Source organism: Procambarus clarkii, chromosome 89, assembly GCF_040958095.1.
Source record: "Procambarus clarkii isolate CNS0578487 chromosome 89, FALCON_Pclarkii_2.0, whole genome shotgun sequence".
Taxonomy (NCBI): domain Eukaryota; kingdom Metazoa; phylum Arthropoda; class Malacostraca; order Decapoda; family Cambaridae; genus Procambarus; species Procambarus clarkii.
Window position 1 is genome coordinate 11,801,007 of NC_091238.1, and position 7,548 is coordinate 11,808,554.

Consider the following 7,548-nt stretch of genomic DNA (forward strand, 5'->3'; position numbering starts at 1 on the left):
GATTTACGAAGACGTTATGCAAGTACTGACGAACCTGTACATCTTTCCTCAATCTTTGACGGCTTTGGTTACATTTATCAAACAGTTTACAAACATGAAAACTTCCCAACCAACTGTTGTTATTGTTATATACAACCGCCTGGTGCTTCGGGGTTCATTAACTGTTTAATAATTGTAAACAAAGCCGTCAATGATTGAGAAAAGATGGACAGGTTCGTAAGTGCTTGCGTAACTGTTTCGTGAATCTGGCCCCAGTTCCCTCAATCTTTCCTCGTACCTCAGTCCCTTCATCTCAGGAACGATCTCGTTTCATATCTTTGGACCTTTTCTAGTTACTCCTTGTCCTTTTTCTGGTAAAGGTTCCATGCTGGGGATACATATTCAAGAATGTGTCTCACCTTCGCTTCGCTGTGTGTGTGTGTGTGTGTGTGTGTGTGTGTGTGTGTGTGTGTGTGTGTGTGTGTGTGTGTGTTTGTGTACTCACCTAATTGTGCTTGCGGGGGTTGAGCTCTGGCTCTTTGGTCCCGCCTCTCAACCGTCAATCACCAGGCAATAAAGTAACTCATGAGTCTACCTGCCCCCTGTGAGAATCGAACTCACGACCCCTGGTTTACAAGACCAGTGCTCTGCCCCTGAGCTAAGGAGGCTATAAATTACCGCGAGTGTGTGTCAGGTGTGGGGTTCGAACCCACGCACTCTTTCGAGTACCAGAACTTAAGTCTGGCGCCTTAGACCACTCGGCCAACCTGACGGTATTATGACGGTGTGTGTGTGTGTGTGTGTGTATGTGTGTGTGTGTGTGTGTGTGTGTGTGTGTGTGTGTGTTTGTCTATTTGTGTGTAAACCCATTTCTGTTTAATGAGAACTATTCTGTTTATATAAAACTCTGCATCTTTTCCTTGGAGGCTTTAGGTGTAAAAATCTAGTGTCCAGGTAACACAACCTATCCCTACTAAAAAAAAAAAAAAAGTTTGAGTGACTTTTTCTCCGTCTATTACTGGGATGCACGGCGGCCCGGTGTGTTCATACTGCGAGAAAAAGACGATTTTGACAATCAAAATGCAATAACAACAGTTTTTTTTTTAAAGTGAGGAGCTATGTTTTCCCAAGAGTTTTTTCATGTTGGATGAAATATTTTCCTGAGACTCATACACAGAAAAATACGAGTACGCATGAGTGGAGAGCAAGTGTGTATGTACAGTGCTGGAGGTGAGGCACTCACAGGCACTCACAGTACCTCACACAGTATCTCACTCACAGGCACTCACAGTACCTCACTCACAGGCACTCACAGTACCTCACTCACAGGCACTCACAGTACCTCACTCACAGGCACTCACAGTACCTCACTCACAGGCACTCACAGTACTTCACTCACAGGCACTCACAGTACCTCACTCACAGGCACTCACAGTACCTCACTCACAGGCACTCACAGTACCTCACTGAGAGATGGAACAACACTCGGGGGTAGGCGTCATCTCTCACTATCTCTCTCCTGACACAGCTATCTGTCCCGCCTCTGTCAGAGTTATCTTTCTGTCAACTAATAGAGTTCAGTCTCGCCCATAACAAAGAGAATCACGTCCAGAATCAGGGATCAAACTAAGGAATATTCCCTGTCTTAAGAAGAGTACGAGACAGAGCTTGGCGAGCCAGACGGCGCGTCACCACCGTACACAGAACAACGTTCAACAATTCACACCCGTCAATAAATGATCAGGAAATCATCTAGAGAAAGCTAGTCGAGAACTGCAGTAGTTTACTGATGCATGAAGAGTGTGGAGCGGTGCCATCACTGAGCCAGAGGATGGCACAGTTACCCTCGGTCACATCCTCCACCTGTTCTCGCCCTCTGTAGTGAAACAAAAGTAGTGCTTTTACTCACGGTGGGTTGCTGAGATTAGTATTTTTCCGGTTAGGCTAAACAGTTGCATTTTATACCGAGCATGGAATCGAGAGAGTGGCCGTCTGGTAGACGTTTATAAGTTTATAAAAAAGTATGTTTATTAAAGACGGTTATAAGTAGTATGTAAGTTTGTTGGTACCCACCTGGGTGGTGGTGGTTGGTACCCATCTGGGTGGTGGTGGTGGTGGTTGGTATAATAATACCATCAGTGTGGGGGGTCACATGTGGCATCTCTGGTACAGTGGTCCACGTCCTGGGAACACATCCAGAGGACCATTAAGGTACAATCCCTGCTGGGACAGAAACGCTTGAGCACATTTCCTTGCAACTGATATTCTGTTCACCAAGCAATGAATAGGTACCCGGGAGTTAGGCAACAGTTGTGGGTTGCATCATGTGGAAGGTCCGTAGTTGACATAGGGGGGGGACACTTGGATAAACCTAAGTTCAGTCTTCCTGTCCCCCGAGAATGCGGAATTTATATAAATATTGGTAAAGTTAGGAACGGGCCATAAAATTATTACCAGACTTTGGCAGTTACAAGTTATCATTAGTTCGGGAGACTTTTACTCCAATAAATGGTTTGGAATCTCAGAACATTTCAGAGGGGGACAGTTTACTGTAAATATTACTCTACAGTTGAACATGTAAACTTTATCATATTACTGGACAACACTGTGTTGAGTCTCACTGGGAGGACCAGCCAGCAACACTTGGGCAACATGTGCTGTAATATCTCTCTTGCTCTGGACGACCCCCGGAGCGGGGGGTGTGAGAGTGGTGGACGACCCTCGGGGCGGGAGGTGTGAGAGTGGTGGACGAACCCCGGGGCGGGGGTGTGAGAGTGGAGGACGACCCCCGGGGCGGCAGGTGTGAGAGTGGAGGACGACCCCCGGGGCGGGGGTGTGAGAGTGGAGGACGACCCCCGGGGCGGCAGGTGTGAGAGTGGAGGACGACCCCCGGGGCGGGGGTGTGAGAGTGGAGGACGACCCCCGGGGCGGGAGGTGTGAGAGTGGAGGACGACCCCCGGGGCGGGGGTGTGAGAGTGGAGGACGACCCCCGGGGCGGGGGGTGTGAGAGTGGAGGACGACCCCCGGGGCGGGAGGTGTGAGAGTGGAGGACGACCCCCGGGGCGGGGGTGTGAGAGTGGAGGACGACCCCCGGGGCGGGAGGTGTGAGAGTGGAGGACGACCCCCGGGGCGGGGGTGTGAGAGTGGAGGACGACCCCCGGGGCGGGGGGTGTGAGAGTGGAGGACGACCCCCGGGGCGGGAGGTGTGAGAGTGGAGGACGACCCCCGGGGCGGGAGGTGTGAGAGTGGAGGACGACCCCCGGGGCGGGTGTGAGAGTGGAGGACGACCCCCGGGGCGGGAGGTGTGAGAGTGGAGGACGACCCCCGGGGCGGGTGTGAGAGTGGAGGACGACCCCCGGGGCGGGGGGTGTGAGAGTGGAGGACGACCCCCGGGGCGGGAGGTGTGAGAGTGGAGGACGACCCCCGGGGCGGGGGGTGTGAGAGTGGAGGACGACCCCCGGGGCGGGGGGTGTGAGAGTGGAGGACGACCCCCGGGGCGGGGGGTGTGAGAGTGGAGGACGACCCCCGGGGCGGGGGGTGTGAGAGTGGAGGACGACCCCCGGGGCGGGGGGTGTGAGAGTGGAGGACGACCCCCGGGGCGGGGGGTGTGAGAGTGGAGGACGACCCCCGGGGCGGGGGGTGTGAGAGTGGAGGACGACCCCCGGGGCGGGGGGTGTGAGAGTGGAGGACGACCCCCGGGGCGGGAGGTGTGAGAGTGGAGGACGACCCCCGGGGCGGGGGTGTGAGAGTGGAGGACGACCCCCGGGGCGGGGGGTGTGAGAGTGGAGGACGACCCACGGGGCGGGAGGTGTGAGAGTGGAGGACGACCCCTGGGGCGGGGGTGTGAGAGTGGAGGACGACCCCCGGGGCGGGGGGTGTGAGAGTGGAGGACGACCCCCGGGGCGGGAGGCTGATCAGCTTCGTTGATGGGGAAGTATGACACCATCAATACATATTACAGTTAAAGTATAATACAATTTGTTTTAATTTTGCAGACATCAATGTGTAATTATTTACAGTGTACTTAGAAAAACACTGAAAAACAAAATACAAATAATAATTCCAGTTAACTTGTTATTCCAAAATTCGGTGTAGCGGCTTCCATGGCACCGTGTCAAGTGGCACGTGTTTCATTTATGCCAACCCCAACCTGACCACGATGGACATGTATAACAGCAATTGATGTTAAAAATTGGGTGAGGGAAGGCCCGTAAGTGTTTATGAGCCTCACGGGCCTTTATGCGCCATGGGCTTCCCTCAAACATTCTAATAATCATATATATATATATATATATATATATATATATATATATATATATATATATATATATATATATATATATATATATATATATTTATATATATATATATTTATTTATATATATATATATATATATATATATATATATATATATATATATATATTTATATATATTCTGAGAGGTACCTCATGATGGTTCATGTATAAACTACAGGTTACAAAAGTATTCGGAGAAAAGTATATAAATACCAATGACAAGCGAAAGGTTTAGTCTCCGCTTTTTACAAACTTTTCTGAAGCGTTAACGCTAAAGAGGAGAGAAATATTTGCCATATCTAGTTTACATTTTCAAATATTGTGAGTTGTTAGCCAATATGCAGCTTAGTACACAATATCTTTCATTTGAACAAGGGTGGAGAGTTCGTATTTGTAACGAAGTGATTCCCGGGCGAGTGAGAGACATGGTTTAAGGTAACGAGTTGGGTAGAGTAAGTAGTGCGTTGGCAGACGGCCTGGACCCGACTAGCGAGGGCGTCATGCCATCAGCGTAGCGGTGCTTCAATAGTGGGTTATAGTGGTGGTGCGCACATCCTCAGCCCCGACGCTCTCAATGTCCAGGTTTAAAACATATGTCGCCTTTACCATTAGGCAGAGGCCGGCAAGTTGAGAGTGAGGGGCAGTATTGTGAGGTGTTCTCTGGCATACATTCACCCACAGGCCCGGGCTGGTGGGGAGCGGTAGCCTCCTCTCTCTCTCTCTCGCCCAATCATTTCCTCTTCAAATTACTCTGCGGTTTATGTTTTTTTTAATTACTGCTATTGTGTTTTTCCCTGAGATAATGTATATAATATTTTATCGTTATTGCACTAAATAAAAGATAAGAACATATTAAACGATCATAATTCAATTATTATACCTACCACAATGCATTAAAATTTTCACTAGAATGTTTTAAACTGATTTAAAGTTGATGAGGCTTGGCCTCTAGCGAGCGGAGTTTACTCAGGTGCAAATAGTTTCCGTGTGTTTCATAAGTGTAAGTTCAGATTAACTACACATAATGCAAGGCAACATTATGGCTTTGAGGCTGAGAGCGTGCACGCGCGCACAGAACCCGGCCTCTCCAACAGTACATCGCATTTTTGACAAATAAATCCCCAACGGCCAAAAACTAATGTACTATAAATGACTCGCAAGATTGACGTGATGTCCCGTTTTCTATTGGTGTGTCCTCGGTTAGGTTAGGTTCAGGCAGTTTAGTGACGCTGTGAACGTTCGAGAGGACGAGCTGCATAGACCTAACGTTACTAGAAAGGAGGAGAGAGAGCGAGACAAAATATTACCGGGGGTGAAGGCTGGCAAGTGAAAAAAGTGATATTCACAATGATTACCAATAAAATAAGAGGGCGTGGACGGAGGCTTAAGAAACATAGAAATGTTAAGAGTTTTCGTTTAGTGTAAGAGTAGTGGGAGAAATAGAATGAGCTGTTTTCATTATATGGACGATCACTGCCCAAGGACGGGTTGGGGTCGACCCCCACCATGGACGAGCCCTGCCCGAGGACGAGTTGAGGTCGACCCCCACCATGGACGAGCCCTGCCCGAGGACGGGTTGGGGTCGACCCCACCATGGACGAGCCCTGCCCGAGGACGGGTTGGGATTAAAAATCCTTTACACACGACTCCCAACTGATTACGTTCCAACTTTTCTAGAACAGTGCTTCGCTCTCGCTCTTTGTATCGTACTCCCTAAATGCTTCACCTTCGTACGAACTGCAGACACATATACTTGCCAACACAACCGAAACACAACCTCATCTACCCTAGGCCTAACTGTAGACAAAATTATAATATAATAATATTTATATATATTTCAGAAAGTAACATTATACAGTCCAGTGTGCGTTAACGTTTAAGACTGTTAAGGGGGTTCTGCGTTGGTGGGATGACCCAGGATGACCCGGGATGACCTGGGATGACCCGGGATGACCCTGAATAACCTGGGATAACCCGGGATGACCTGAGATATCCCGGGATGACCTGGGATGACCCGGGATGACCCGGAATAACCTGGGATAACCCGGGATGACCTGGGATGACCCGGAATAACCTGGGATGACCTGGGATAACCCGGGATGACCTGAGATATCCCGGGATGACCCGGGATGACCCGGAATAACCTGGGATGACCTGGGATAACCCGGGATGACCTGAGATATCCCGGGATGACCCGGAATAACCTTGGATGACCTGGGATGATCCGGGATGACCTGGAATAACCCGGGATGACCTGGGATAACCCGGGATGACCCAGATGCTTCACTCTGCTTCTCTTTGACTTACACACTTAGTATCTTTCCTTTAAGCCCTTACGCTTGACTACCCTTCCTTTATGTTGTTATTACCTCTATATTTTTATTTCCCACTCCCTCTCTCTTGACCCATTTTATAATTCTTACCTTCTCTTGCCCCCTTTTCTTCTTAAGCCACCTTCCGTCTTCCTTCTCACCACCGCCACCCTCACACTTCCCTCACACTTCCCTCACACTTCCCTCACACTTCCCTCATACTTCCCTCATACTTCCCTCACACTTCCCTCACACTTCCCTCACACTTCCCTCACACTTCCCTCACACTTCCCTCACACTTCCCTCACACTTCCCTCACACTTCCCTCACACTTCCCTCACACTTCCCTCATACTTCCCTCACACTTCCCTCACACTTCCCTCACACTTCCCTCACACTTCCCTCACACTTCCCTCACACTTCCCTCACACTTCCCTCACACTTCCCTCATACTTCCCTCATACTTCCCTCACACTTCCCTCACACTTCCCTCACACTTCCCTCACACTTCCCTCACACTTCCCTCACACTTCCCTCACACTTCCCTCACACTTCCCTCACACTTCCCTCACACTTCCTTCACACTTCCCTCACACTTCCCTCACACTTCCCTCATACTTCCCTCACACTTCCCTCACACTTCCCTCACACTTCCCTCACACTTCCCTCACACTTCCCTCATACTTCCCTCACACTTCCCTCACACTTCCCTCACACTTCCCTCATACTTCCCTCATACTTCCCTCACACTTCCCTCACACTTCCCTCATACTTCCCTCACACTTCCCTCACACTTCCCTCACACTTCCCTCACACTTCCCTCATACTTCCCTCACACTTCCCTCACACTTCCCTCATACTTCCCTCACACTTCCCTCACACTTCCCTCATACTTCCCTCACACTTCCCTCACACTTCCCTCATGCTTCATACACCTTCTACATTCTCTGTTGAATCCTT

At 49.7% G+C, this 7,548-nt stretch overlaps 2 non-coding genes across 2 annotated transcripts; both read right to left on the reverse strand.

Moving 5' to 3' along the window:
* Positions 1-575: 575 nt before the first annotated feature.
* On the reverse strand, positions 576-647 carry TRNAT-UGU (transfer RNA threonine (anticodon UGU)). Its single transcript has one exon. It is a non-coding gene; the product is annotated as a tRNA-Thr (tRNA).
* A 20-nt stretch (positions 648-667) lies between these two features.
* Positions 668-751, reverse strand: TRNAL-UAA (transfer RNA leucine (anticodon UAA)). The gene has a single exon. It is a non-coding gene; the product is annotated as a tRNA-Leu (tRNA).
* Positions 752-7,548: the final 6,797 nt, after the last annotated feature.